The following is a 10,468-nucleotide window of genomic DNA, read 5'->3' as shown; positions in this document are numbered from 1 at the left end:
TTTTTGTAATGCATATATTGTGTGAATTACTAAATTTTTAGGGTAAAAAAAATTTTTAAGACGCAAAAAAAATTTTAATGTCACATCCAATACAAAATGACTGGCTCCACCACCGGTAGTGGAGGACTTCTTTCGTAAGGCACGAAACAGTGGAGGACTTCTTTCGTGCATGTACTTTTCACAGTCCTCTTTCGTGCATATCCTTTTCACAGGGGTAGTGGAGGACTTCTTTTTTAAAAGTCATGTCCAATATGATTATTGCAGTAAAAGATAATTTCAAGAAATGAGTGATAACAGGAGACCAATGCCACTCACGTTTATTCTATTCCCATACCAACACAACTTGTCAAACAAGGGAATGAAATGTGTGTATATAATTGGTTCACTTTCCGTTTGTTAAAGGCTTTAGAGGTTTTAGTGAAAATATATTTTTTTGACGTAAAAAAAAAAAAAAAATTTATTTATTTTTTATTTTTTGGAAAAATGAAAAAGTATGGATGTTTTATACGAAAAAGTGAAAATTTTTTATTTTGTAATGATTTTTTTTAACAGTAATAAAAAGTGATTTGTGTAATATAAAAAGTAAGAATGTTGAGAAAATGAAAAAGTAAGATAATAGTATCAAGTCTCAAAGGCCTTTGCCAAACGAAACCTAGGAGTTGTTTGTTATCAATTTGTGACAAAAAAAAAAGAAAAGAATAATAATTAGTATAAAAAAGTAAAAATAATGATATTAAAAGTGAAAATTTTTGTTTTGTGATAATTTCTTTATTTGAATAGTAGTAAAAAATAAATGATATGATATAAAAAGTAAATCAGTGGCGGAGCCACGTTGCCCCTCACGGCACCCCCAAGGATTTTAATTTTATTTTAATTTTTAATTTTTTTAATTTTTGGTTTTAACCCACGGCACCCTCAAAATAAAAAATAAAGAAAAAAAAATCTTTTTACAAAAAATTCTATTCTTTTTACCCTCAAAATTCTTTTTTGTTTTAACTCATGGCACCTTCAAAAAATTGTTTTAACCCACGGCACCCTCAAAAAATTCTAGACATTTTTTTTTGTTTTTTTTGTATTTTTATCTTTTTGATATAATGTCGACATGTTACATTTTTAATATATTAATTTGAGCACATATTTATGAACTTTTATAAATATTTTTTGTAATACATATATTGTGTGAATTACCAAATTTTTAGGATAAAGAAAATTTGTAAGACGCAAAAAATATTTGGTGGCACCCTCAATATAAAATGGCTGGCTCCGCCACTGGCCACAACCTATATATCTCACATACTTTTGTTCTTTGAATGAAAAAAAAAGAGTGAAAATCAAACTACGAAAAAAAAGTTTTCATTGTCTAATGGATAGGACAAAAAGTCTTACAACTTTTAGAATTATTTTGAGTTTGCGATTTCACACGTGTGATTTAAAAATATACGATTTGAAAACATAATTTTTAAAAATGCAATTAAGTATTTGATAAAATTACAGTTTAAACTTTAAAATTACAATTTAGCCTTCAAAATTGTGCGTTTTTTTAAAAAAAATCTCCTTATCCTTGATTTAAAAAATGCATATTTTCTACATTTTCAAATTACAATTTTTTAGAAACGCAATCACAAACAATTTATTTTCCACGATTTGATTTAAAATTGTACTTTTTGTCTATGAAATTGCAATCTCAAGCACACGCTTAGAATAAGTTAAAATCCTATTGGGAGGCAACTTAATTTCATATCTTTTTTGATACTTCTATTAGAGTAAAGCTTAAGCCTTAGGAAAGTTAAAGTTTATGCTTTTGGAATATTTGATAATTCGTCGACCTTTAGAGATAATGAATATTTTTCCATTACACAGTTTGTGATACAGATTGATTGTTTGCATGGTTGGATTCATTCCATGATGTTTCTATATGTGTGTTGATTGCATAATTGGATTTGTTCACTAAAAAATTGAACCCACATGCTAGGTTTCATGACTTCTGAGGAAACATACAGACAAATTAATTGGGTAAAAAAAAAAAAAAGTAAACAAATAGGTATTCTGATTGAAGAAAAAAAGAATTCAATTGTGTCCTATAGTCTATTAAATTTTTTTTTTTGAGTAATTAACTATTGTTGAATATACAAAGTCTTAAAAAAGGTTCACTCACACATTGGAAAACATTGTAACTCATAAATGCAAGTAGTTAATATAGTATAGTTATTAAACTCAAATTTATAAGCTTAAACTTTTAAGTTGAATGACATCGTAACTCGCTATGTTGTGGTCTCATTGATAGATTGGGATTTGTAACTTATGATTACTATTATTAGGAGTTTTGGATAAGACCTGATCTTGATAAAATTCAAGTCAAAGTGAAGATTTGTAAAGTGAGGGAATCCTTCTCTCAAGCAGGAGTTTTTGGTAGCCTCCATTAAATACCTAACTAACACCTATTCTTATAAAACGGGCAGAAATCCGGCTAGAAAAACAAAAGGAGACACCGCCAAAGAGAGTCCCACACCAATTGAGATCACCAATAATTACTTAGCAATTCTGGTAGGCAATTGTGAGAGAGTACCTATGGGGTCTAGTAGGTGCTTGAGCAAGTTATGTTTAGGTGGGTGGGCCTCATAGGGGCCTCTCACAATTGCCTGTCCAGAATGCTAGCAATCTAGATAGCAGATAATTATAGCGCAAATTAAAACAAAAATCATGATTTCGCATAACAAATATTTGATAAAAAAAAAACTTTTTAACATGTTTTACTAAATAGCTTTGCGATTTTAAAAAGTAGTGATTTCAAAAATGTAATTTTTAAAATCGCACTTATTAAAACCGTAATCACAAACAGACTGTAAGAAAAAAAAAAAAAAAAATAGTGTCCATTTTCTAATGGATGAGACAATGAAAGACATCATACTAATCCAAACTATGTTGAAGATTTACATGTAGCTGGAACTAGTCAAGCTCAGATTCATTCTACCATTATCCTTTATGCTCTACTCAAATGGTAGTTCTAGGCATATAAAGAAATTGTCAAGAAGAAGAGAATGAAAGACATCATACCAAATGCAAATGATATTGGAGTTGGTAAATATGTAACTTAATTAATTAGAAATGCTCCTTATCTTTCTTATAGTTTCTTCAAACACACAAGTGTCCATCAAGAACATTGAAAGTGATGGAGTCATTGACCGTGAAGAATTTCTGGATGAAGAAATTAAATTCTCAGTTTCAGAAGCAGCCATCATTTTTGTTGATTCTGCAACCATTGGGAGAATGGTAAAATGTTTATTTCAAGAGACCAGACTGCATGTAGTTCTGCAGTTTGTCATTTAGGATACCCCGACAGTAGTTACTGAATTTGCATGAGATAAATTAAGGGAAAAATATAAAAAAGCCCCCCAAACTACCAGTCGTTTGCGATTTAACCCTCTGATGTTTCAAAAGTCATAAAGTAGCCCCCCAAACTACTAAACTGTTGCATTTTGGCCACTTTGTTAGTCAAAACCGTTAGTTTGGACGGGAACCACGAAACGACGCCGTTTTATTAGGGTTAAGTTACGAAAATGCCCTTGTGGGATTTATTTATTTTTATTTTTTTTTTTTTTAAGCTGGAGCAAAACGGCGCTGTTTTTGCTTAGGGTAATAGTTAAATTTTGGGAAAAAATTTGTTTAGTCTCTCCTTCTCCTTCACGTTCACGTAGCCTCCTTCCCCCTCACCCGATCCCTCCTTCACCCAGCCCCCCGCCCGATCGTAGCCTTCCCCCGTTCACGCAGCCCCCCCGCACAATGCGCCGCCCAATCGTAGCCTTCCCTTCACGCAGCCCTCATGCAGCCCCGCGCACAGTGCCTGCCAGTCGTCACAGTCCCTTCACGCCGCCTCCTGCACGGTGCGGTCTCGCGGCCCCCCACGGTGCCGTCTGCCCGATCGTCTCCCTCACTAGACTCCCTCACGCAGCCGGTCCCGTCATCCTGAAGGTAGCCCACTTTCCCGATTGAGTTTTTTCTATGGGTTTGGTTGTTTTGTTGAAGATTTTGTGGAAAATGGATTTGGTTTTTTTTGTAGAAGATTTTGTGGAGAATGGGTTTGGTTGTTTTGCAGAAGATTTTGTGGAGAATGGGTTTGGTTGTTTTGTAGATGTATTGATGTTCTGATTTAGTGTGAAGGAGAATTTGCTTTATAGTGTCCAAAAGTGAAATGGCTCCCTATGTTTAGAATATTTTTGTTTCTATATTTTTGCCTTGTTTGCAGCAAACCCGTTGGTTCTTAATTTAATTTTTTTTTGGTTAAAAATTGAAAGTTATTGGTTGCTGTGTATATTGTCTGCTTATTGTCGAATAGGTTGGTTTAAAATTTTGCATTCTGCCTTCCCTTTGTTCTGTGGTCCCTCTTGTTGTAATGCATGTCACGCAACCGGTCCCGTTGTCCCATCCCATCGTCAACGATGGAGAAGTTTGCCGACGAAGATGATGCGAATGGCTGTGTACTGTCAGTGGGAAGTTCGCCGGCAAAGTCTACCTCTGCGTGTACGAAATGTCTATGCGGAATTGAATCACGAGTGATGACTTCTCGCACGCAGAAAAATCTTGGGTGAGAAACAGAAACCTGCAAGCACAAGAAATAAATACAATGCTGTCTCTCTAAGTTAAGATTGTTAGCAATCAAATCCCTGTGATAGTGCTAGCCTAGGAAGAGAGATCATACACCTCTTGGGATGTAACAAGCTATAAGCATGTGCTCTCCATTAGAGTTGAGGCTTCTTGGAAATTCTTAAACATTACTGATGGACCAGAACCCATCCAACACGCACACGCAGAACTTAACCTTTAAATGCTGAGGTTATTTTCTTTTTGCTTAAAAAAAAAAAAAAAAAAAAAAATCATTTGTAGACTAACATTCACATACTTTCTTGTATCCTCCAAACTTTTGTATCGAGACAAAATTTAGTGTAATTTCCAATTTTCAATTGAGATTTTATTTACAGAACCTTATGTCACATTTTGCCTTTATTTTTTGCACGGATAAAAATTAAGGAATCTGGTACAACAAGTTCATCCACACCAATACTAATAATCTCTCTCATTTTTATGAATATTTCATGGTTTACATTATTAATAATGTAATGTAATATTAAATGTTGTGATAAAAGCACATTATTGATAATGTAATGTAATATTAAATGTTGTGATAAAAGCAGTAAAAAGAAAAGGAAAAACATGTATTACAAAGTAATATTAAAAAAAACAAGTTAAAAGAAATTCCCTGACCTTATTTCACAATAAGTAAAGTAAAAAAGTTCTTGTCTCAGGGCCTTTATATGTTTGGCCATTGGTGGTGACTTTTTTGGTTTAGGCAAAGGTTGTTTGTTGTAAGAGTTTTGGAAATTGATAAATTCTTTGTTTTTGGTGAGTTCGTTGAACCTGGATACCATTGAGGGTTTCAATCAGTCAGAGTTGATAAGGATAAATTAATACTTCAAGTGAGAGTGGAGGAATACTACAATACAAACACAATTTCTTATCTCCTAATATTCTAGTAACACCTATTTATATACCCAAGAACCGTTACTACTAGTTATTAATAAACCACTTTCAACTTCTATTGACCACTAACACTAACTTCCCTCAACCTCACTAGTATTGATTGAATAAACTTCCTATGCGGTCGGGCTGCAAAACCCAACTTTTGCAGCCCCCAATCATCTACTGCCACCTAAGCTAAGTGCACAAGCTTAGCTTACAACCCAATACACTCGATATAAAAAAATTAAAAAACAAAAAAAATGGTGTGGGTCTTGCGGAGAAGAGAAAGAAGAAATGACCATAGGTAACTTTTCTCTCTTTTTTTTCTTTAGTTTTCTCATTTGAGTTCAAAATCATTTTTGATCTTTTTTTTTGATCTTTTTTTTTTGGTTTTTTATCTAATGGTTTTTTTTTTTTTTTTTTTTTTTTTTAAGGGTCTTCTCAGCCACCAAAATGGCGCCGGTGAAAGGGTCTAGCGTGGGTCTCGCCGCTCTGGCTGGGTCTATCACCGGCGCTGAGTGACATTCTTCTCTGACTTTAGTTTGAAAAAATTTCTAAGGGTAAACCTTTTCCTCTAGGTTTTAGTTTTTAATTCAAAAACTAGTTTTTAGACATTAGAATCGATTTTTAAGGCATTAGAAACGAGTTTTGTAGCATTAAAATCGATTTTTGAGGCATTAAAATCGATTTTTTAAGCCGAATTTGGCAGAAAAGTCGCCGGAGAGGGTGACCCAAAGTCTCTGGAGAGGTGACCTACAACTGGGTCACACTAGACCCACGATGGGTCTCGCCAGAGGCGAGACCATGCCGTGGCCTGTGAGTCTGCTGGGTGGGTATTTTTGGTATTTTTTTCATTTTGATTTGTTGTGTTTGGTCTCATTTTAATTTTTTGCAATTTTCTTAAATGAATGATGTGTCACAAGTCACAATGAGATTGGATGCTGCAAAATGCAACTTTTGATGTCTGACCGCACAGTAGGGGCTCCCTTGATTTATATGCTAGCAGGAGTTTCATGATTGGCGTGGTCTACGTTATGATGTGCTTCCCCCTTATATTGTTAAGCAAAGGTAAGTCGTGCAAGATTTAATATTTTAGTTATGTTATAATTTTTCAAAAATTAAATATATACATATATTTCTAGTTGTGGGATTTTGTTGCACCATAGCAGCTGCAGCTGCAGAGACTATTGTAGGGGCTCATAAAGCGAAAGGTCTTATCAAAACCACGCCGTGATTTATCCATATTGGAGTTAATAGTTTATGGGTATGAGCTTCCAGCAGCTTTTGAATGGGTGAAAAAAATGGACTCCAAAGTAAAGACGAGTATCCCATGAACTTATAATTAAGTTAATTATAGTTGTGGGATACTCGTCTTTACTTCTAAGTCCATTTTTTTTTTACCCATTCAAAAGCTGCTGGAAGCTCAAAAACTATTTTTTCTTCTTGAAGACAAAAGTTCATTAACTCCTATATAGATAAATCAAGACGTGGTTTTGATAGATCCTTCGCTTTATGAGGCCTTACAGAGTCACAGTAGTCTCTGCAACTACAATGGCCCAACAAAATCCTACAACTAGAAATATATGTATATAGGGAAGCACATCATAATGCCGACCACTTCAATCATGAAACTCCTGCTAGCATATAAATCAGTACACATAAAAAAACTATACAGGTGAGGTTGAGGCTTGTACTAATATTCTTCTATTTAGGCTTGGATAATTAGATATCTTCTTCAACAATCTCCTCCTCCGATGGGTACTCGTCCGATGGATACTCCTCTAAATAGGGCTGCCAAAAAAACCAATGGGCTAGTGTCAAAATGTGAAAAGAATCTCGTAAAGAAGAGATGCATTGCCTTATAACCTTTTCACTTGTTTCATCACACTTTTCAAAGAAACAAAAGGCCGTGAGTGTGTGTGTGTTATCTCCATATGGATCCATGGAGTGCAGATTATCACCAAATACATGTGTGCATGCAATTGTGCACAAAGAAAGGAGGTTAGGCACCACCTTGAACTCCAAATTATTAACACTCCTTGGCCAACCACGGCTAGCAACACAATATAATTACTAGTGGGTTTTCTATTTTGGCAGGAAATTTCAGAGAGCCTAATTTCAATTACCCATAATGAGATTTTACACACCCAATTACCCAATTGAAAGCCCAGGTCCTCATAAGCAGAAACATTTACAGTATGTCAAAAAAAAAAATAAAAAACCAACAATGAAAAGCAGACTCAGTAGCATGTTCTTCAAAACTTTTACACAACCATCGTGTTCTTCTATTGATACACTTCAAAGCATAGTCTACAACCATGTTGGCTCATAATAAAAAAGTTTGGTTTAAAAAGTGTAGAGAGAGAACCTACAAACTTGATACGCACTGGCTTAGGAGTCGGTTCTTATCCACGCTACAATTTCAAAATTTTCCCACCACCAAATGCTCCAATACTACCATTCTAATTTACCATCTCTTCTTTCTTCAAACATTAAATGGCAGTACTACGCTTCGCCTTCCAATGGTTTAAAAGCATCACTTTATATTCACTTGAACTCTCTCATATGCATAGGGCTAGGGACCTATATTGACCTCTCTCATATTTCCCTAATCCCCCTTATGTTTTCCATCATCCTTCCCCCAACTCCAATCTCAACAAATCAAGATTTATTCAGCTAATACCTTATCTATGTAGCAAAGAACGGAGATTGAGAGGCAAGAAAACAAGATATTAGATTACTTATGTGAGCAAAGAAGATTTAGTCCACAATAGCAATCCAGAATATCGTTAAAAGATGTTTTAACATGTACCACTACCAGCGGCTTCAAGTGCCGTGCATCATTACAACAATAGATAACAAGCAATAATCAAAGAAATATATAATTACTTCGTCTCAAAATAACCGAATGTCATTATCAGTTCAGTAAATCAAACCATGCTTTCATGTAGTGATATAAACATACTAACCCTCACAGCAGTGTGAACTTCCCAACACCATTCTTTACCATGTATATTGCCTGAACCTACTTAAAACAAAAAAAATGAAAGGCGAACATCATATATCCATGAAGCTTCACTTGAATTACTAACTTCTCACTGATCAAACAAATAAAAATGAAAATAGCAGTCAATATTGTGCTAAAGAAAAGCTAAGTTCCAACAACCATTCTCATATTACATGATTCCTAAGCAAATTAATACACTTTCACACATCAAAAGATATTTGTTATAACATGTCATGTCGTTGTCTTGAAGCATAAGCTTCTTCTCTCACCTTGACTACAAGAAGTTTTTGAAGAACCGGCAGTAAAGACGGAAAAAGAGGAATATTTGGTTGAAACAAAAGGATTAGAGGACAAGAAGCTTAAATCACAAGAATGCAGGGGTGAAGGAATATAAAATTAAAAATAGCAAGGCAATACTAATCGGTTGTTATGATTTAAACTAAAACATCTTCACCTTTCAAATACAGGTTAAGATTTTCACCATTTGCCTCTACTAATTCATGTATCAGATAAGCCGCAGTAAATCGATAAACGCAACAGAAACAAAGAAAGAAATCAAATTAATCTTCCTTTAAATGAAATTCCTTTACCTTGCTCTTGCTCACACTCCCTGAAACACAACACGGAGACATCACCATCCCACTTGAAGGGTATACGCACCACAGCTTGATAGGTCTTAGTCTGGCCTCCAGCAGCAATATCCTTGGCCTCAAAGGTTATATAATACCTGACTATATCGGAAAGCTTATACCTTGCTGTCAAAAGCTCCACAAACTCTAGTTGTGGATTTTCATTCTGCACACAAAAGTTTATGTCATAATGAAAAAATATAATTATTGTCACAGAAAAAGAAGCAATAACTGACTATTATTTCAGCATAACAAATATTCATCTCCATCCGATACCTCATAAGCCAAAAAATAAATAAATAAATAACAATAATAACAACAACAACAGAAACACCAACCTTGAGGCGACGGTGGTATTCGTCTATTGCGAGCTGCGAATATTGTTTGCAATCTTCGAATTCATCTTCGTCGCTTACTGCAAATGATCGAGTCGAACCACAAATAAAGGGCCTAGGCGGGCGGTGACCCTATAACAACGAAGGAGTGTTAAAGATGCAGGCACATACAGATACAGACATATATGTAGACGAAGGGAATTAATTTTACTCACCACATACACATCAGGGTTTAGGTGGTAGCGGACGCAATCCTCTTTGGTCAAGATCTCATTCTTTTTATACTTTTTCTAGTAGGGGATGCAATCCTCCTCAGAGTCAGGGTAAGAGTTGAAATACTATTCGTGCAAATCTTTTGGATGAATTCCCATTTGCATCTCGGGATCGTCGTTGCGGATCTCGACGGCGTCACGGTTAGGGTTCAGGCGCGTGGATCGACGCAGAGGAGCAGGACCCGACGAGGGGACAGGAACAGGGCGACTTCGCTTGCGATGTTGTTTTTCTTCGACAAACCCTAGCCGTCCTCTCCTCTCCTCCACCATCCTCTTCACCATCTTAACCATCTCTCTGTCTCGCTCTCGCTCAGGCGAACATAACAATCCCAGAAAACCTAACGCGGCAAATCCTTTATAACAATCTGGAATCCCTAGTCACGACTGCAACACTTCGGCCTCTTTTATTTATTTATTTTTCTTATTTATAAACTTTAAAATAATTTCCAATTTATCAAACCTTTTTTTTTTTTTTTTTTTTGTCTTCTTCTTCGGTACACTTTTGTAAACCCAATTTTATAGCTGCTACCAGGGCCAGGCCACTACCCTCAACCTAATTGAAAATGATTTTTTTTAAAACATTTTAAAATTATCTCCTAAATATTCTCAAGTAATTGGCTAATTCCTAAAAGTAAGGAGGAAAATTTAAAACTAATCTGAAATTTTAAAAACTAGATGAGACAAGCTCCTCCAAAAAAAAAAAAAAAACAG

General features: G+C 35.0%; 1 long non-coding RNA gene across 1 annotated transcript; it reads right to left on the bottom strand.

Moving 5' to 3' along the window:
• Window positions 1-6,439: 6,439 nt before the first annotated feature.
• Window positions 6,440-10,133, bottom strand: LOC132184259 (uncharacterized). Its single transcript, XR_009440546.1, has 5 exons — window positions 9,701-10,133; window positions 9,489-9,617; window positions 9,112-9,316; window positions 8,484-8,539; window positions 6,440-7,305 (listed from the first exon to the last, which is right to left on the bottom strand). It is a non-coding gene; the product is annotated as an uncharacterized LOC132184259 (long non-coding RNA).
• Window positions 10,134-10,468: the final 335 nt, after the last annotated feature.

The sequence above is a fragment of the Corylus avellana genome, chromosome ca6 (genome assembly GCF_901000735.1).
Source record: "Corylus avellana chromosome ca6, CavTom2PMs-1.0".
NCBI lineage: Eukaryota > Viridiplantae > Streptophyta > Magnoliopsida > Fagales > Betulaceae > Corylus > Corylus avellana.
Note: the sequence above shows the minus strand (reverse complement) of the source record. Positions and strands in the feature narration are given on the sequence as shown.